At 44.5% G+C, this 21,884-nt stretch overlaps 1 protein-coding gene across 2 annotated transcripts in view; it reads right to left on the bottom strand.

Moving 5' to 3' along the window:
- The window catches only part of LOC143776042 (hyaluronidase-1-like), an 85,768-nt gene extending 70,112 nt beyond the window's left edge, over window positions 1–15,656 (bottom strand). Inside the window, exon 1 of one of the 2 annotated variants that reach the window (XM_077264935.1) lies at window positions 15,523–15,595. The gene's annotated coding sequence lies outside the window, so the exon portion shown is untranslated. Of the gene's footprint in view, window positions 1–15,522 lie in introns of both variants that reach the window. The other variant, XM_077264933.1, reaches the window with a different exon arrangement.
- Between the last annotated feature and the right edge of the window lie 6,228 nt (window positions 15,657–21,884).

Genomic DNA, 21,884 nt, shown 5'->3' on the forward strand with positions numbered 1-21,884 from the left:
GGCACTGAAGGAGTTCACCTGACCAGGTATCACAGACACTAATACACTTCACAGTCTGGCCTCCAGGGGGAGCTAAGGGTGCTATGATTAGGCCAGTCCTCACAATTTGGTAAAACTGGGGGTTAGATAGGAAGTTAGGGAGAAGCTGACTGGGAATCGAACAGGCAACATCCTGTGGCAGAGGGTGTTGTGGGGAGAGACTCAGGGGGGTACCTGTCAGGGGTGGGATCCTGGCAGGGACCTAGCGAACAGAGAGAACGTAACGGGACCGCGCCTGCACTTCCTTGCGGCGGTACCCCAAGATAGGACAAGAAGCGAGGTGCATTGAGAAGAGTGAGAAACGAGATCAAAGCAACAAGGAGATAAGCCAGTAGGAGTAGTGCTGAAAGATCGAGCAACTTCCTACTGAGGCGCGTAGCCGGTGGCCAGAACGCCGAGGAAGTAATTGACTCCAAGTATTACTTCAAACAGAGGCAGGACAGTTGATTACAAGTTGGCGGTCTCACACAAATCACCTATGAAGACATGGGGGGCAACGGTGGGAGAGGGGCGACTCTAGGGTCCCGGAAGAACTCCTGGCCTACTCGTCATACGGGTGCGTCCTAGCCAAATCATCTGGGGGATGGAGAAGAACATCAGGATCAGTTGTGAGGGAACATCAGAAACAGACACAATAGTTGTGTGGACTTTCCCGTGGTGCTCAGCAGGGGAAGACTGCAACATACAGGCGCTAGTTGGTAGGCACCGATTTCCACCTGCAAAGGGAACTCTGGAGGTGCCATCGGACCGACCGGTCTCAGCCAGCTCGGTTGTCAGTGCTCCGGATTGAGGATCCTGAAGCCTTCAGTAAAGAGGTAAAGAGACTGCACCCCTGTGTCCTCATTATTGATTGCGCCTTGCACCACACACCGAACTGTTATCTCTTTATTGGACACCCCCTTAGCAGGGTCACGGGCCGGGGTCTAGCCACTGTGACATCGACAGAGCCAGAAGAGAGACCCGGCACTGAGGACTGTGTGGCCCTGGCTGTGGGGGCGCTCCATAGATATGTATATAGATATATAATTGTTATGGAGCTTGTTAACTAAAACCTGGTGGCGGTTCCTCCTATTCTCTGTAATAGAACTGAGGAGCGAGGGGGGCCGCCCCTTTTATCTCTCTCTGTAGGTTTCCTGTTCCTAGGGGTGGATCCCCTCTCTCAGTGGGTGCTGTCGTGGGCTCTGTAAAAGAGCATTACCGGTAAGTAATCCAGTTTTTCACACCTGGATTTTGGAATCCTCTGCCATTCTTTATTGCAGATCCTCTCCATTTCCGTCAGGATGGAAAGTGAACATTGGTGGACAGCTATTTTCACGTCTCTCCAGTGATGCTCAATTGGGTTTAGGTCAGGGCTCTGGCTAGGCCAGTCAAGAATGGTCACAGAGTTGTTCTGAAGCCACTTCTTTATTATTTTAGTTGTAGGCGTAGGGTCATTGTCTTGTTGGAAGGTGAACCTTTGGCCAAGTCTGAGTTCCAGAGCACTATGGAAGAGGTTTTCATCCATGATATCTCTGTACCTGGCCACATTCATGTTTCTTTCAATGGCAACCAGTCATCCTGTCCTTGCAGCTGAAAGACACCCCGATAGCATGATGCTGCCACCACCATGTTTCACTGTTGGGATTGTATTGGGCAGGTGATGAGTAGTGCCTGGTTTTCTCCACACATACAACTAAGAATTATCACCAAAAAGGTCTATCTTCGTCTCATCAGACCAGAGAATCTTATTTATTATAGTCTGGGAGTCCTTCATGTGTTTTTAGCAACTCTAGGCGGGCTTACATATGTTTTGCACTGAAGAGTGGCTTCCGTCGCACCACTCTGCCATAAAGTCCCAACTGGTGGAGGGCTGCAGTGATAGTTGACTTTGTGGAACTTTCTCCCATCTCCCTACTGCATCTCTGGAGCTCAGCCACAGTGATCCTGGGGATCTTATTTACCTCTCTCACCAAGGCTCTTCTCCCACGATTGCTCAGTTTGGCTGGACATCCAGATCTAGGAAGACTTCTGGTGGTCCCAAACTTCTTCCATTTAAGGATTACGGAGTCCACTATGCTCTTAGGAACCTTGAGTACTGCAGAAATTTTTTTGTAACCTTGGCCAGTACTGTGCTTTACCACTATTCTGTCTCTGAGTTCCTTGGCCAGTTCCTCTGACCTCATGATTCTCATTTGGTCTGACATGCACTGTGAGCTGTGAGTTCTTATATAGACAGGTGTGTGCCTTTCCAAATCAAGTCCTATCAGTTTAATTAAACACAGCTGGACTCCAATGAAGGAGTAAAGGTACCGTCACACTAAACGATAACGATAGCGATCCGTGACGTTGCAGCGTCCTGGCTAGCGATATCGTTTAGTTTGACAGGCAGCAGCTATCAGGATCCTGCTGTGATATCGCTGGTCGTTGAACAAAGTTCAGAACTTTATTTGGTCGTCAGACCGGCGTTTATCGTCGTGTTTGACACCAAAAGCAACGATACCAGTGATGTTTTACACTGGTAACCAGGGTAAACATCGGGTTACTAAGCGCAGGGCCGCGCTTAGTAACCCGATGTTTACCCTGGTTACCAGTGTAAAATGTAAAAAAAAAAAACAGTACATACTCACATTCGCATCCCCCGGCGTCCGCTTCCCACACTGACTGAGCGCCGTAAAGTGAAAATGAAAGTACAGCACAGCGGTGACGTCACCGCTCTGCTGTTAGGGCCGGCAGGGAAGCGGACGGCAGGGGACGCGAAGGTAAGTATGTAGTGTTTGGTTTTTTTACATTTTACGCTGGTAACCAGGGTAAACATCGGGTTACTAAGCACGGCCCTGCGCTTAGCAACCCGATGTTTACCCTGGTTACCCGGGGACCTCGGCATCGTTGGTCGCTGGAGAGCTGTCTGTGTGACAGCTCTCCAGCGACCAAACAGCGTCGCTGCAGCGATCGGCATCGTTGTCTGTATCGCTGCAGCGTCGCTTAATGTGACGGTACCTTAAAACCATCTCAAGGAGGATCACAAGGAAATGGACAGCATGTGACTTAAACATGACTGTCTGAGCAAAGGGTCTGAATACTTATGACCATATGATATTTCGGTTTTTCTTTTTTAATAAATTTGGAAAAATTTCTACATTTCTCATTTTTTTCAGTCAAGATGGGGTGCAGAGTGTACATTAATGAGAAAACACATGAACTTTTTGAATTTACCAAATGGCTGCAATGAAACAAAGGGTGAAAAATTTAAACGGGTCTGTGACGCAGTGACTGGGTTGATGTATGTTTTTCCCAGGATGTGCCCAGAGGCATACTGAGGCCATGACAAGGCATTGCAGTCACAGGCATAGCTGTGGTTGCAATGCAGACTAAAGTGAGTATAGGTCTTGGACATGCTGGTTGTCCAAGGCAGATTTAGGGAAAACCTGCTCTAGGCTTTTGTCCTTTGAAACAGACTGCAGGATGGTAGTCATGCAGTCCGTTTCATTCTGGGCCAGGTTTTCCATGTGGCTGAAGGCCACAGATTCAAGTTAAAAACCCTGCAGTATAGGGTTTGGGTGTGTCCATATCAGAGTGGAGTTTTCATGGTGTAGAGCTGACAGCTCTGCAAAAGCTCAGCTTGTGTGAGAGTAACACAGAGCCCAGCAGAGCAAACTCCTGGCACCCACAGCTTACACAGCGGTGAAGTTGCCCACAACAATTGGTCTAGAAGGTGGACTGGTGTGTTTATTGGCTGTAATCCAGAGGATATAGTTCCTGGCTGCGATCTGGAGGATATTGTGTGCTGTGCATTATTTTTGAGTTAAACATTAAAGAGACTTTTTGCTTTGAACTTGGCTGGGTCACTGCCTCATCACTGCATAGTGTTACTGCTGAACTACAGGGTCTGAATACTTTCTGTACCCACTGTATCACTATATGGTCACTATATGGCGGTAATATCAATGTTGGTCTTTGTGGAGATTTTTTTGTCAGTTACAGCAGGGATATCTGCTGAGGTTCCCCTACACCCACGATTAGAGTGAGCCAGCATAGTTGTAATTGGGGGTTAGGGGCCCACTCAGATGTTTTGTCCCCCTGAGCTGAACTACTAGCTGCTACGCCTCTCCTAACAGTACTCTGAATGATGAGCTCTGTATAACCTAACCTACACTACTGATTGACAGGTTTCTATGTACTCTGTGCATAGGCAGAAAGCTTCCAATCAGTGGTGGCAGTGGGGTTACCCAGAGGGCATGCATATGGAGGACTTCATGGCAGCATGTTTCCTAGTCCTCTAGTGATAAAATTACTGTTTTAGCAGTAGAAGATTATCAAAACTACAGCAAGTAAGCCAGTAAGTAACACATAGCTGTAATCAGGGTTTCTATCTCTACATTATGCTGCTCTCAGAGTGGGTTGAGCAATCAATTTAGGTCTCTAGAGTCGGCCACACACATTATAAATGGAAAATAAAACCGGAACATTTGCTGATCTAACTTTTTATGCTAAATTATTGCCTTATGTAAAAGGTCTTTAAAATTTATGTTACGATGATCACATAAGTGAGATCCTTCATTTTCCTCCACCTTCCTGATGCTTTTATTACTGACAACTAGGAAATGCCTATTTACAAAAATGCTTGTACTCCTTACAATTAATTAAACAGGAACATTTGTTTGATCTATCTTTTTTTTTTTTTTGCACATTTATTAGTTCATTTGAAAGTCCTTTATGTTTTACTACGTTCTGATTGAACTGCATTTGTGTTATAACAAATGCTTTTTCAGAGTTTGTTGACTAACGTACAAGTTCTGGAGACTATTTCTTAGGCCGGTTTCACACGTCAGTGATTCCGGTACGTGAGGTGTCAGTTTTCTCACGTACCGGAGACACTGACACACGTAGACACATTAAAATCAATGCATCTGTGCAGATGTCATTGATTTTTTGCGGACCGTGTCTCCGTATGCCAAACACGGAGACATGTCAGTGTTCGTGGGAGCGCACGGATTACACGGACCCATTAAAGTCAATGGGTCCGTGTAAAACACGTACCGCACACGGAAGTTCTCCGTGTGCAGTCCCTGTGCCATGCAGGAGACAGCGCTACAGTAAGCGCTGTCCCCCCCACGTGGTGCTGAAGCCGCCATTCATATCTTCCCTGCAGCAGTGTTTGCTGCATAGAAGATATGAATAATAGTGTTTAAAAGAAAGATCTATCTGTCCCCCGCCCTCCCACCCCTGTGCGCCCCCCCACCCCTGTGCGCCCCCCACCCCCTGTGCGCCCCCCCGCTGTTCTGAAAATACTCACCTGGCTCCCTCGTTGGCTGTCGCTGCTTCCTGTCCTGGCCGCACCTTCTACTGTATGCGGTCACGTGGGGCCGCCGATTACAGTCATGAATATGCGGCTCCACCTCCCATAGGGGTGGAGCCGCCTATTCATGACTGTAAATGAGCGGCCCCACATGACCGCATACAGTAGAAGGTGCGGCCAGGACAGGACACTGCGAGGGAGGCAGGTGAGTATTTTCAGAACAGCGGGGGGGCGCACAGGGGGTGCGGGGGCGGGGGACAGATAGATCTTTCTTTTAAACACTATTATTCATATCTTCTATGCAGCATACGCTGCTGCAGGGAAGATATGAATCGCGGATTCAGCACCAGATGCTGGTACGTGTGGTACCCAGCACGGTGCGTGTGGTACCCAGTGGGCACACGGGCGGCACACGTGTGCCGCACGTGTGCCACACTGATGTACACCAGAAACGTAGGGGCACACGGACACGGATAACTCCGGTACCGATTGTTTCCGGTACCGGAATTATCTGGACGTGTGGGACAGGCCTTAGAAAGATATTTGGCCTACCTGACTATAAAAATAGGTCACCAGGGAAATTTGTTTTTGGCATTCAACATACTGCAAAGTCGAGACACTATAAATGAAAAGGAATCTGAAACTGATGTCCACCAGTTCTGAGCCACATGGAGAACAGATCATGTTATACCTTAACAAGAAGAATAGTGTCTTTTAATTAGTTAATTGTAAGATCAATGTTCTTAATATTTAAATTACCATAAAGTAGAATTCCTTTCCACTTCTTTTAAAAAAGACTAAATGCTAACACGTTTGTACTTTTATCATTATGCAATACTAATTCATTTATTTTTAACTTTAATGAAACACATCCAGTCCTATTCCATTCCTTTACTGTACAACACCAATGTATAGTTTCATGTGTCAGTAAAATGTTACAGTTGAAAAAAAAAAAAGATCTTGATTTATTTATTTACTTTTATTTTTTTAATGGTTAACATATATTGTAATTTGGATCTAGATTGCTGGCAATATTTTTGTAAAGCGTTTGATAAAAATAGTGGATGTACAACGAAATGCGTTATTTCTATTTAGTTTATCATGAATTTCATAACTAGAACTTTCTCTGAACAGAAATATTTCCATTTATGTAGACTCATGATTAGGGCTTGTTTCCACATGCGAGAATCACGTCCGTGTCTTGCATGTAGAAACCAAGCTCTGGCGCCGGCACTCAGGAGCGGAGCTGTGCGGCTCCATGTGTTCCTATGCGGCCGCACGCTCTGCTCCGGAGTGCAGACACCAGAGCTTGGTTTCTACATGCGAGACACGGACGTGATTCTCGCATGTGGAAACAAGCCCTAACAATAGGATTGACACAAACATAATATATTATTACTTATTTTAAGGATATTATAGGAAATGTTCATAGGAAATTTGTCTAAAAAATGTGTGCAACTGACCCATTCATATAAATAAAAGTTAAACAATCTACATGCTTGCTTCTAGAACATCTCATTATAATGAACAAAACTGGTTTCAGGTGCATAAATGTCTGCAATAAATCAGCTGTATGTTACTTTATGGTGAATAAAAAAACTGAAACATCAAAATTCCTGTTTTTGGTGGCCACACTCCATCCCCTCCAAGAAAAAATAAATTGCTATGAAAATGTTGTATGTAGTTCAAAATGGTATCAAAGAAAACATCAGCTCAATGTGCAAAAAATAAGCCTTTGGCCAGCTCTGTGGACATTAAAATAAAAAAGTTCCAGGTCTCAGAAAATGTCGAAATAAACAACATTTTTTCTATAATTTTCAGAATTTTTTCACAAGTAAAATAACAAAAAACTAGAAAAGTTTCATATCACCATAATCGTACTTACCTGGAGAATCATGCTGCCAGTCACTTTTACAACACAATCAATGACCTTAAAAGCAAAACCTAAAGACCAATGGAAGAATTGCATTTTTTTCCCGTAATTTCACCACATCATGATATTTTTTTCCCAATTTTAAGTACATTGTATGATAAAATGGATGGTGGGATTCAAAACTGCAACTTGTCCCGCAAACAAAAAACAAGCTCTCATATGACTGTGATGACAGAAAAATACAAAGTTATGGCTCTTAGAATGAGGGGAGGGAAAACAAAATACCAAAAACAAAAAAAGTGGGTTAAGTTGTAGCTGTGCCTGGTATTGAAGCTCGGCTCCATTCACTTGAATGAGATTGAGCTGCAATAACAAGTAAGGCTCCTACAAAATAGATGGAATTGTGCCTGGTAAGGTGGTATGTGGCACTCACTGAAGTACCATGGCTATTTTAATCAGCTGATTGAAGTAGGTGATTGGAGTGGGAGATGTGTTATGGTTCTCAATGGCAAGAGAACATAGCCCAGCAAACATAAGAACTAGCTCTTGGAAGGATGGAAACTAAACTGACCATGAACTAAACCTGCCTCACAACTAACAGTAGCCGGGTAGCGTAGCCTGCGTTTTATCCCTAGACGCCCAGCGCCGGCCGGAGGACTAACTAATCCTGGCAGAGGAAAATATAGTCCTGGCTCACCTCTAGAGAAATTTCCCCGAAAGGCAGACAGAGGCCCCCACAAATATTGGCGGTGATTTTAGATGAAATGACAAACGTAGTATGAAAATAGGTTTAGCAAAATTGAGGTCCGCTTACTAGATAGCAGGAAGACAGAAAGGACACTTTCATGGTCAGCTGAAAACCCTATCAAAAAACCATCCTGAAATTACTTTAAGACTCTAGTATTAACTCATAACATCAGAGTGGCAATTTCAGATCACAAGAGCTTTCCAGACACAGAAACGAAACTACAGCTGTGAACTGGAACAAAATGCAAAAACAAACAAGGACTAAAGTCCAACTTAGCTGGGAGTTGTCTAGCAGCAGGAACATGCACAGAAAGGCTTCTGATTACAATGTTGACCGGCATGGAAGTGACAGAGGAGCAAGGCTAAATAGCGACTCCCACATCCTGATGGAAACAGGTGAACAGAGAGGATGATGCACACCAGTTCAATTCCACCAGTGGCCACCGGGGCAGCCCAAAATCCAATTTCACAACAGTACCCCCCCCTCAAGGAGGGGGCACCGAACCCTCACCAGAACCACCAGGGCGATCAGGATGAGCCCTATGAAAGGCACGGACCAAATCGGAGGCATGAACATCAGAGGCATTCACCCAAGAATTATCCTCCTGACCGTATCCCTTCCATTTGACCAGATACTGGAGTTTCCGTCTGGAAACACGGGAGTCCAAGATTTTTTCCACAACGTACTCCAACTCGCCCTCAACCAACACCGGAGCAGGAGGCTCAACGGAAGGCACAACCGGTACCTCATACCTGCGCAATAATGACCGATGAAAAACATTATGAATAGAAAAAGATGCAGGGAGGTCCAAACGGAAGGACACAGGGTTAAGAATCTCCAATATCTTGTACGGGCCGATGAACCGAGGCTTAAACTTGGGAGAAGAAACCCTCATAGGGACAAAACGAGAAGACAACCACACCAAGTCCCCAACACAAAGCCGAGGACCAACCCGACGCCGGCGGTTGGCAAAAAGCTGAGTCTTCTCCTGGGACAACTTCAAATTGTCCACTACCTGCCCCCAAATCTGATGCAACCTCTCCACCACAGCATCCACTCCAGGACAATCCGAAGATTCCACCTGACCAGAAGAAAATCGAGGATGAAACCCCGAATTACAGAAAAAGGGAGACACCAAGGTGGCAGAGCTGGCCCGATTATTGAGGGCAAACTCCGCTAAAGGCAAAAAAGCAACCCAATCATCCTGATCTGCAGACACAAAACACCTCAAATATGTCTCCAAGGTCTGATTCGTCCGCTCGGTCTGGCCATTAGTCTGAGGATGGAAAGCAGACGAGAAAGACAAATCTATGCCCATCCTAGCACAGAATGCTCGCCAAAATCTAGACACGAATTGGGTACCTCTGTCAGAAACGATATTCTCCGGAATACCATGCAAACGGACCACATTTTGAAAAAACAGAGGAACCAACTCGGAAGAAGAAGGCAACTTAGGCAGGGGAACCAAATGGACCATCTTAGAGAAACGATCACACACCACCCAGATGACAGACATCTTCTGAGAAACAGGAAGATCCGAAATAAAATCCATCGAGATGTGCGTCCAGGGCCTCTTCGGGATAGGCAAGGGCAACAACAATCCACTAGCCCGAGAACAACAAGGCTTGGCCCGAGCACAAACGTCACAAGACTGCACGAAGCCTCGCACATCTCGAGACAGGGAAGGCCACCAGAAGGACCTTGCCACCAAATCCCTGGTACCAAAGATTCCAGGATGACCTGCCAATGCAGAAGAATGAACCTCAGAAATGACTTTACTGGTCCAATCATCAGGAACAAACAGTCTACCAGGTGGGCAACGATCAGGTCTATCCGCCTGAAACTCCTGCAAGGCCCGCCGCAGGTCTGGAGAAACGGCAGACAATATCACTCCATCCTTAAGGATACCTGTAGGTTCAGAATTACCAGGGGAGTCAGGCTCAAAACTCCTAGAAAGGGCATCCGCCTTAACATTCTTAGAACCCGGCAGGTAGGACACCACAAAATTAAACCGAGAGAAAAACAACGACCAGCGCGCCTGTCTAGGATTCAGGCGTCTGGCGGACTCAAGATAAATTAGATTTTTGTGGTCAGTCAATACCACCACCTGATGTCTAACCCCCTCAAGCCAATGACGCCACTCCTCAAAAGCCCACTTCATGGCCAAAAGCTCCCGATTCCCAACATCATAATTCCGCTCGGCGGGCGAAAATTTACGCGAGAAAAAAGCACAAGGTCTCATCACGGAGCAATCGGAACTTCTCTGCGACAAAACCGCCCCAGCTCCGATTTCAGAAGCGTCGACCTCAACCTGAAAAGGAAGAGCAACATCAGGCTGATGCAACACAGGGGCGGAAGAAAAGCGGCGCTTAAGCTCCCGAAAGGCCTCCACAGCAGCAGGGGACCAATCAGCAACATCAGCACCCTTCTTAGTCAAATCAGTCAATGGTTTAACAACATCAGAAAAACCAGCAATAAATCGACGATAAAAGTTAGCAAAGCCCAAAAATTTCTGAAGACTCTTAAGAGAAGAGGGTTGCGTCCAATCACAAATAGCCTGAACCTTGACAGGATCCATCTCGATGGAAGAGGGGGAAAAAATATATCCCAAAAAAGGAAATCTTTTGAACCCCAAAAACGCACTTAGAACCCTTCACACACAAGGAATTAGACCGCAAAACCTGAAAAACCCTCCTGACCTGCTGGACATGAGAGTCCCAGTCATCCGAAAAAATCAAAATATCATCCAGATACACAATCATAAATTTATCCAAATAATCACGGAAAATGTCATGCATAAAGGACTGAAAGACTGAAGGGGCATTTGAAAGACCAAAAGGCATCACCAAATACTCAAAGTGGCCCTCGGGCGTATTAAATGCGGTTTTCCACTCATCCCCCTGCTTAATTCGCACCAAATTATACGCCCCACGGAGATCTATCTTAGAGAACCACTTGGCCCCCTTTATGCGAGCAAACAAATCAGTCAGCAGTGGCAACGGATATTGATATTTAACCGTGATTTTATTCAAAAGCCGATAATCAATGCACGGCCTCAAAGAGCCATCTTTCTTAGGAGCCGGTTTTTTCTTTGTGGCTAAGGGAGATGACGAAGGACGAATATGTCCCTTTTCCAAGGACTCCTTTATATATTCTCGCATAGCCGCATGTTCAGGCACAGACAGATTAAATAAACGACCCTTAGGGTATTTACTACCCGGAATCAAATCTATGGCACAATCACACTCCCGGTGTGGAGGTAATGAACCAAGCTTAGGTTCTTCAAAAACGTCACGATATTCAGTCAAGAATTCAGGAATCTCAGAGGGAATAGATGATGAAATGGAAACCACAGGTACGTCCCCATGCGTCCCCTTACATCCCCAGCTTAACACAGACATAGCTTTCCAGTCAAGGACTGGGTTATGAGATTGCAGCCATGGCAATCCAAGCACCAACACATCATGTAGGTTATACAGCACAAGAAAGCGAATAATCTCCTGGTGATCCGGATTAATCCGCATAGTTACTTGTGTCCAGTATTGTGGTTTATTGCTAGCCAATGGGGTGGAGTCAATCCCCTTCAGGGGTATAGGAGTTTCAAGAGGCTCCAAATCATACTCACAGCGTTTGGCAAAGGACCAATCCATAAGACTCAAAGCGGCGCCAGAGTCGACATAGGCATCCGCGGTAATAGATGATAAAGAACAAATCAGGGTCACAGATAGAATAAACTTAGACTGTAAAGTGCCAATTGAAACAGACTTATCAAGCTTCTTAGTACGCTTAGAGCATGCTGATATAACATGAGTTGAATCACCGCAATAGAAGCACAACCCATTTTTTCGTCTAAAATTCTGCCGTTCACTTCTGGACAGAATTCTATCACATTGCATATTCTCTGGCGTCTTCTCAGTAGACACCGCCAAATGGTGCACAGGTTTGCGCTCCCGCAGACGCCTATCGATCTGGATAGCCATTGTCATGGACTCATTCAGACCCGCAGGCACAGGGAACCCCACCATAACATCCTTAATGGCATCAGAGAGACCCTCTCTGAAATTCGCTGCCAGGGCGCACTCATTCCACTGAGTAAGCACAGCCCATTTACGGAATTTCTGGCAGTATATTTCAGCTTCGTCTTGCCCCTGAGATAGGGACATCAAGGCCTTTTCCGCCTGAAGTTCTAACTGAGGTTCCTCATAAAGCAACCCCAAGGCCAGAAAAAACGCATCCACATTGAGCAACGCAGGATCCCCTGGAGCCAATGCAAAAGCCCAATCCTGAGGGTCGCCCCGGAGCAAGGAAATCACAATCCTGACCTGCTGAGCAGGATCTCCAGCAGAGCGAGATTTCAGGGACAAAAACAACTTGCAATTATTTTTGAAATTTTGAAAGCAAGATCTATTCCCCGAGAAAAATTCAGGCAAAGGAACTCTAGGTTCAGATATAGGAACATGAACAACAAAATCCTGTAAATTTTGAACTTTCGTGGTGAGATTATTCAAACCTGCAGCTAAACTCTGAATATCCATTTTAAACAGGTGAACACAGAGCCATTCCAGGCTTAGAAGGAGAGAGAGAGAGAAAGGCTGCAATATAGGCAGACTTGCAAGAGATTCAATCACAAGCACACTCAGAACTGAAGGAAAAAAAAACAAAAAAACTTCAGCAGACTTCTCTTTTCTCTCCTTTCTCTGTCAATTAATTTAACCCTTTGTGGCCGGTCAAACTGTTATGGTTCTCAATGGCAAGAGAACATAGCCCAGCAAACATAAGAACTAGCTCTTGGAAGGATGGAAACTAAACTGACCATGAACTAAACCTGCCGCACAACTAACAGTAGCCGGGTAGCGTAGCCTGCGTTTTATCCCTAGACGCCCAGCGCCGGCCGGAGGACTAACTAATCCTGGCAGAGGAAAATATAGTCCTGGCTCACCTCTAGAGAAATTTCCCCGAAAGGCAGACAGAGGCCCCCACAAATATTGGCGGTGATTTTAGATGAAATGACAAACGTAGTATGAAAATAGGTTTAGCAAAATTGAGGTCCGCTTACTAGATAGCAGGAAGACAGAAAGGACACTTTCATGGTCAGCTGAAAACCCTATCAAAAAACCATCCTGAAATTACTTTAAGACTCTAGTATTAACTCATAACATCAGAGTGGCAATTTCAGATCACAAGAGCTTTCCAGACACAGAAACGAAACTACAGCTGTGAACTGGAACAAAATGCAAAAACAAACAAGGACTAAAGTCCAACTTAGCTGGGAGTTGTCTAGCAGCAGGAACATGCACAGAAAGGCTTCTGATTACAATGTTGACCGGCATGGAAGTGACAGAGGAGCAAGGCTAAATAGCGACTCCCACATCCTGATGGAAACAGGTGAACAGAGAGGATGATGCACACCAGTTCAATTCCACCAGTGGCCACCGGGGGAGCCCAAAATCCAATTTCACAACAGAGATGCCCACCAACTGATTTAAATTCCCTGCTCTAAAGTCATAAATAGAAAATGAAAGTCAGGTAAACCAGTCGATTTTGGCAAGAATGGGTGATTACCTGATGTGTATGGGGCCATCACACTTTCCCATGACACATGATGTTGGAGGACAGAAGGCGTGGGTAGTTTAAACACTTAACCATATTATTCTCCTGGGAGATAACCTCTGGCTGCAGCCTTCTCTCCTTCCCTTTTGGGAAAACACAGCTTCTTTACTAAAGGTTCGTTTACATAGACTGACCAGAAGCACCTTACGACCACCAATCGGTAAACTTTTACAGATCAGTGGGTATTTGACCTGTTTACACAGGCAGACCAAACTAAGCGATGAACACTGTGTGATCTATATTGCTTAGCGCGCATAATCTGCCTTAGTTCTTGGCAGTGCGAGTCCTGTTTACACAGGATGATGAACAGCCCAGAACGATGATCTTTTGTGATGCACAAAAGAAAATTTCACCCAATGAACGAGGATTTTGCTTTTATCGAGTGATCGGCAGCCTGTTTACACTGTAAGACAATCGTGAAAGGAGAGTTTTTAACAAAGCTCGTTCACAATTATTTTGCAGTGTAAATGATACTCAAGATGAGCATTCATGTGTAAGGGGGTGACAGGGAGACTGCACAGATACAGCTAGTTTGTGTTGTATAGGAAATTTGAGAATTAGCCATCAATATCAAAGTCCCCAAAAACCATTTTAAAACATCAAATTCTTATTCTTATTCTAATTGAAAAACACATCCATTTGAACACTTCTATTGTAAAAGTTCCATGTTCTTTATCAAAGTGCAGATGGGAATATGAGTAAAACACTTGAAAGTTTCCACAATTGTGTATAGTCAGTAGTGATGAGCAAGTATACTTGTTGCTCGGGTTTTCACGAGCACGCTTGGGTGATCTCTGAGTATTTGTTAGTGCTCGGAGATTTCGTTTTCGTCGCCTCAACTGCATGATTTACGGCTGCTGGACAGCCTGAACACATGTGGGAGTTGCCAGGTTGCTAGGGAATCCTCACATGTATTCAGCCTGTCTAGCAGTAAATCATTCAGCTGCATGGACAAAAACTAAATCTTCCAACACTAAGAAATACTCGGAGACCACCAGAGCGTCTTTGGGAAAACCCGAGTAACGAGTATACTCGCTCATCACTAATATTAGTCAGTATACATCTTACTGCATAAAGGTTATGTAGCTAAACCAAGTTGTCAAGAATGGTTAGAATTCCAACTTTCTACCTTTCTAATTGTAATGTCAATAATGACCAAGTATGAACAAATATATGCCAGCTGAATTACGTAAGTGAACTACAGGAGGATTCCTAAGACACAGTATAAAGCTTTCTTTTGCCCTATATAATATATACTGTGTGTAAACATATAGTGGGCTCCAATCTGGATTCAGTTTTTGTCCTAATGTATATAAGAATTTTACCAGGAAAAACAAAACATTGCCTAACACAGTTGCTCAACATATGGTATTTAACAGTTACAGGGGGCAACCTAAATTCCGATGAATTATATGACCTTGTGGCTAAAGCCATACTGAACTCATTAATGACAGAACAGAGAGAGCAACAAGAATCTATGCATTGAAAGGCAATTAGAATAAAAATTCAAGATGAAAGTAAAAGAAATGTTTACACACAAGAGATATCTTTGCAATGATAATTTTGCATTTAACACAAGCAAAAATAGTAAAAAAAAAAAAAAAAAGTAATAAAATACAGGTATATACCAGTATACAGTTAATTGGAAGGTTGTACTTTTACATATTTAAACTGTCCATAGACATAGGATATTTGCCTGCAGACCAATGGTGGATTCAACTAAATTTTGTGATATCTTCAGGGAATCTGAAGTCTGTGGTGGCTTTACTCATAAGATATTACAAACTATAGGTTGATCTGTTCTGGTTTACAGATAATTCTATTCTGTATATGACTAGCCTTAGTGTATGTTTGAGTGTACTATTTATTTCTTCTTTATTTGTGTTTGCTCATTATATGTTGTGTGTATCTAGAAGTCTGGAAGATCCTAATTTTAATGTCCATGTTTCTATATAAATAAATGTGGATAGAGCTTACCTTCCCCGTCAGTGATTGAGAAGTTGTCAGAGTCTGTCTTCTCTGTAATAAGGCTGGTTTTGAGGTCTGCCTCTTTTTGTCATAAAGGGTGTATGTTTAGTTAATGAAATCCAACTGGAGAGGCAAAAAAAAAAAATCAAGATCAGGTTTCAAAGCATCCTTAATGGCTTTACCACATTTCCTTTGCTGCAAAGTAGACATAGACTTTGCTCTTTGATAAAAGGACTTTCGATAAAGTATCAAATGATCCAACCTTGCTCAAATCTAGAGGTTTGTTTAAATATAACAGCTATTTTACAAAGTAAATTAATTTTAGCATTTATAACTACTCTTAATTAATGTGAATATTAAAAATTATCCAGAAGAATGATATTGCTTATCCACAAAAATAAAAAAATATTTGCTTGTTATTGAATCCGCTAGTCTACAGCTCAGTTATGTGATGCGGGCTCCCTCTTCATGGCCACACACTGAATGCAATGAGAACACTTTACAATTGCTTTGTTGCATACGTACACCTAAGGCTACTTTCACACTAGCGTTTTTTTCAATACGTTGCAATGCGTCGTTTTGGCAAAAAAACGCATCCTGCAGTGATTTTTTCCCATTGACTAACATTAGCGACGCATTTGCGACGCATTGACACACGTCGCAAACGTCATGAGACATGTTACATGTAACATTATTTGCTGCCGACGGTCCGCTTTTTCCGACCGCGCATGCGCGGCTGCAACTCCGCCCCCACCTCCCCGCACCTCCCCGCACCTCACAATGGGGCAGCGGATGCGCTGGAAAAATGCATCCGCTGCCCCCTTTGTGCGGCGCAGAGAACGCTAGCGTCGGTAACCTCGGCCCGACGCACTGCGACGGGCCGAGCCCGACACTAGTGTGAAAGTAGCCTAATTTCATTATTTGAACGCTGGAGGTACCTCCGGCTGTGTTCTTGATTAATTTGTATAGTCCATTCTCTAAAATACAGGTGCCTCCCCATTTAGGTATTTAACCCCTTCATGACCCAGCCTATTTTGGCCTTAATGACCTTGCCGTTTTTTGCAATTCTGACCAGTGTCCCTTTATGAGGTAATAACTCAGGAACCCTTCAACGGATCCTAGCGATTCTGAGACTGTTTTTTCGTGACATATTGTGCTTCATGTTAGTGGTAAATTTAGGTCGATAATTTCTGAGTTTATTTGTGAAAAAAATGGAAATTTGGCGAAAATTTTTAAAATTTCGCAATTTTCACATTTTGAATTTTTATTCTGTTAAACCAGAGAGTTATGTGACACAAAATAGTTAATAAATAACGTTTCCCACATGTCTACTTTACATCAGCACAATTTTGGAAACAAAATTTTTTTTTGCTAGGAAGTTATAAGGGTTAAAATTTGACCAGTGATTTCTCATTTTTACAACAAAATTTACAAAACCATTTTTTTTAGGGACCACCTCACATTTGAAGTCATTTTGAGGGTTCTATATGGCTGAAAATACCCAAAAGTGACACCATTCTAAAAACTGCACCCCTCAAGGTGCTCAAAACCACATTTAAGAAGTTTATTAACCCTTCAGGCTTTCACAGCAGCAGAAGCAACATGGAAGTAAAAAATGAACATTTAACTTTTTAGTCACAAAAATGATCTTTTAGCAACAATTTTTTTATTTTCCCAAGGGTAAAAGGAGAAACTGGGCGACAGACGTTGTTGTCCAATTTGTCCTGAGTACGCTGATACCTCATATGTGGGGGTAAACCACTGTTTGGGCGCACGGCAGGGCTCGGAAGGGAAGGAACGCCATTTGACTTTTTGAATGAAAAATTGGCTCCAATCTTTAGCGGACACCATGTCGCGTTTGGAGAGCCCCCGTGTGCCTAAACATTGGAGCTCTCCCACAAGTGACCCCATTTTGGAAACTAGACCCCCCAAGGAACTTATCTAGAAGCATAGTGAGCACTTTAAACCCCCAGGTGCTTCACAAATTGATCCGTAAAAATGAAAAAGTACTTTTTTTTCACAAAAAAATTATTTTAGCCTCAATTTTTTCATTTTCACATGGGCAACAGGATAAAATGGATCCTAAAATTTGTTGGGCAATTTCTCCTGAGTACGCCGATGCCTCATATATGGGGGTAAACCACTGTTTGGGTGCACGGCAAGGCTCGGAAGGGAAGGAGCGCCATTTGACTTTTTGAATGGAAAATTAGCTCCAATCGTTAGCGGACACCATGTCGCGTTTGGAGAGCCCCTGTGTGCCTAAACATTGGAGCTCCCCCACAAGTGACCCCATTTTGGAAACTAGACCTCCCAAGGAACTAATCTAGATGTGTGGTGAGCACTTTGAACCCCCAAGTGCTTCACAGAAGTTTATACCGCAGAGCCGTGAAAATAAAAAATAATTTTTCTTTCCTCAAAAATGATTTTTAGCCCAGAATTTTTTATTTTCCCAAGGGTAACAGGAGAAATTGGACCCCAAATGTTGTTGTCCAGTTTGTCCTGAGTACGATGATACCCCATATGTGGGGGTAAACCACTGTTTGGGCACACGGCAGGGCTCGGAAGGGAAGGCACGCCATTTGGCTTTTTGAATGGAAGATTAGCTCCAATCATTAGCGGACACCATGTCGCGTTTGGAGAGCCCCTGTGTGCCTAAACATTGGAGCTCCACCACAAGTGACCCCATTTTGGAAACTAGACCTCCCAAGGAACTAATCTAGATGTGTGGTGAGCACTTTGAACCCCCAAGTGCTTCACAGAAGTTTATAACGCAGAGCCATGAAAATAAAAAATAATTTTTCTTTTCTCAAAAATGATTTTTTAGCCCACAATTTTTTATTTTCCCAAGGGTAACAGGAGAAATTGGACCCCAAAAGTTGTTGCCCAGTTTGTCCTGAGTACACTGATACCCCATATGTGGGGGTAAACCACTGTTTGGGCACAAGTCAGGGCTCGGAAGGGAGGTAGTGATGTTTTGAAATGCAGGCTTTGATGGAGTGGTCTGCGTGCGTCGCATTCCATTTCCAGAGCCCCTGATGTGCCTAAACAGTAGAAACCCCCACAAGTGACCCCATTTTGGAAACTAGACCCCCCAAGGAACTTATCTAGATGTATAGTGAGCACTTTAAACCCCCAAGTGCTTCACAGAAGTTTATAACACAGAGACGTGAAAATAAAAAATCATTTTTCATTCCTCTAAAATTATGTTTTAGCAAGCAATGTTTTATTTTCGCAAGGGTAACAGGAGAAATTGGACCCCAATAATTGTTGCCCAGTTTGTCCTGAGTATGCTGGTACCCCATATGTGGGGGTAAACCACTGTTTGGGCACACGTCGGGGCTCGGAAGGGAGGGAGCACCATTTGACTTTTTGAACGCAAGATTGGCTGGAATCAATGGTGGTGCCACATTGCGTTTGGAGACCACTGATGTGCCTAAACAGTGGAAACCCCTCAATTCTAACTCCAACACTAACCCCAACACACCCCTAACCCTAATCCCAACCCTAACCCCAACACACCCCTAACCCTAATCCCAACTCTAGCCATAACCCTAATCACAACCCAACCCCAACACACCCCTAACCACAACCCTAACCCTAATCCCAACCCTAACCCTAATCCCAACCCTAACCACAACTTTAACCCCAACACACCCCGAACCATAACCATAATCCTAACCACAAGCCTTTTCTTAATCCTATTTCCAACCCTAGCCCTAATTCCAACCCTAACTCTAATTCCAACCCTAACCCTAAGGCTATGTGCCCACGTTGCGGATTCATGTGAGATTTTTCCGCACCATTTTTGAAAAATCCGCAGGTAAAAGGCACTGCGTTTTACCTGCGGATTTACCGCGGATTTCCAGTGTTTTTTTATGCGGATTTCACCTGCGGATTCCTATTGAGGAACAGCTGTAAAACGCTGCGAAATCCGCACAAAGAATTGACATGCTGCGGAAAATACAGCGCAGCATTTCCGCGCGGTATTTTCCGCACCATGGCCACAGCGGATTTGGTTTTCCATAGGTTTACATGGTACTGTAAACCTGATGGAACACTGCTATGAATCCGCAGCGGCCAATCCGCTGCAGATCCGCAGCCAAATCCGCACCGTGTGCACATAGCCTAATTCTAACGCTAACCCTAGTTCTAACCCTACCCCTACCCCTAACCCTAACCCTACCCCTAACCTTAACCCTAACCCTAGTTCTAACTCTAACCCTAGTGGAAAAAAAATATATTTTCTTTATTTTATTATTGTCCCTACCTATGGGGGTGATAAAGGGGGGGGGGTCATTTACTATTTTTTTATTTTGATCACTGTGATAAGTTTACCACAGTGATCAAAATGTACATGGAACGCATCTGCCGGCCGGCAGATTCGGCGGGCGCACTGCGCATGCGCCCGCCATTTTGGAAGATGGCGGCACCCAGGGAGAAGACGGACCGACTTCGGGGGCTCGGTGAGTATGAGGGGGTGGTGGGGGGGGTGGATCGGAGCACAGGGGGGGATCGGAGGACAGGGGGAGCGGACAGGAGCACGGGGGAGCGGACAGGGGGACGGAGGGGGGTACCGGACAGAACGGAGGACTGGGGAGGAGATCGGGGGCGGTGGGGGGCAGAACATGATTTCCAGCCATGGCAGATGCTATTGCAGCATCGGCCATGGCTGGATTGCAATATTTCACCATTTTCATAGGTGAAATATTGCAAATTGCTCTGATTGGCTGTTGCACTTTCAACAGCCAATCAGAGCGATCGTAGCCACGTGGGGGCAAAGCCACCCCCCCCTGGGCTGAAGTACAACTCCCCCTCTCCCTGCAGATCGGGTGAAATAGGAGTTAACCCTTTCACCCGATCTGCAGGGACGCGATCATTCCATGACGCCACATAGGCGTCACAGGTCGTATTGGCACCGACTTTCATGACGCCTACGTGGCGTCAAAGGTCGGGAAGGGGTTAAAGACCTGAGCTAGGAAGGTAAAGAAAGATCTGTAGACCCTGATTCAGGTGTGGAAAACGTTTTTTTTTTTCTTCCAGGGAACTTTTGGATATTTACACCATCATTTAGGAGCCATACAAAATTATCAACTTATCAATTTACCCTGCTATATTTGGCCAAACATTTAATTAACTCACCCCTAATATGATGGATGGAACTGCTTCCCTCTGGTGTGACGTATGATACAGAGGAGGACACTGACAGCTTGGGGTCCCTGTGCAAAACATATGAAAACATACAGTATGTCTGGGCCCCCCTCTTTTTCTGTATTTTCATGACTATGAAAATTGTACATTCACACTGAAGGCATCAAAACTATGAATTAACACATGTGGAATTATATACATAACAAAAAAGTGTGAAACAACTGAAAACTGAAAATATATCTTATATTCTAGGTACTTCAACGCAGCCACCTTTTGCTTTGATGACTGCTTTGCACACTCTTGGCATTCTCTTGATGAGATTCAAGAGGTAGTCACCGGAAATGGTCTTCCAACAATCTTGAAGGAGTTCCCAGAGATGATTAGCACTTGTTGGCTCTTTTGCCTTCATTCTGCGGTCCAGCTCACCCCAAACCATCTCGATTGGGTTCAGGTCTGGTGACTTTGGAGGCCAGGTCATCTGGCGTAGCACCCCATCACTCTCCTTCTTGGTCAAATAGCCCTTACACAGCCTGGAGGTGTGTTTGGGGTCATTGTCCTGTTGAAAAAGAAATGATGGTCCAACTAAACGCAAACCGGATGGAATAACATGCCTCTGCAAGATGCTGTAGTAGCCATGCTGGTTCAGTATGCCTTCAATTTTGAATAAATCCCAAACAGTGTCACCAGCAAAGCACCATCACACCTCCTCCTCCATGCTTCACGGTGGGAACCAGGCATGTCTAGTCCATCCGTTCACCTTTTCTGCATCGCACAAAGACACGGTTGTTGGAACCAAAGATCTCAAATTTGGACTCATCAGACCAAAGCACAGATTTCCACAGGTCTAATGTCCATTCCTTGTGTTCTTTAGCCCAAACAAGCCTTTTCTGCTTGTTGCCTGTCCTTAGCAGTGGTTTCCTAGCAGCTATTTTACCATGAAGGCCTGCTGCACAAAGTCTCCTCTTAACAATTGTTGTAGAGATGTGTCTGCTGCTAGAACTCTGTGCGGCATTGACCTGGTCACTACTCTGAGCTGCTGTTAACCTGCGATTTCTGAAGCTGGTGACTCGGATAAACTTATCCTCAGAAGCAGAGGTGACTCTTGGTCTTCCTTTCCTTGGGGCGCTCCTCATGTGAGTCAGTTTCTTTGCAGCGCTTGATGGTTTTTGCAACTGCACTTTGGGACACTTTCAAAGTTTTCCCAATTTTTAGGATTGACTGAC

This window comes from Ranitomeya variabilis, chromosome 5 (genome assembly GCF_051348905.1).
Source record: "Ranitomeya variabilis isolate aRanVar5 chromosome 5, aRanVar5.hap1, whole genome shotgun sequence".
Taxonomy (NCBI): Eukaryota; Metazoa; Chordata; class Amphibia; order Anura; family Dendrobatidae; genus Ranitomeya; species Ranitomeya variabilis.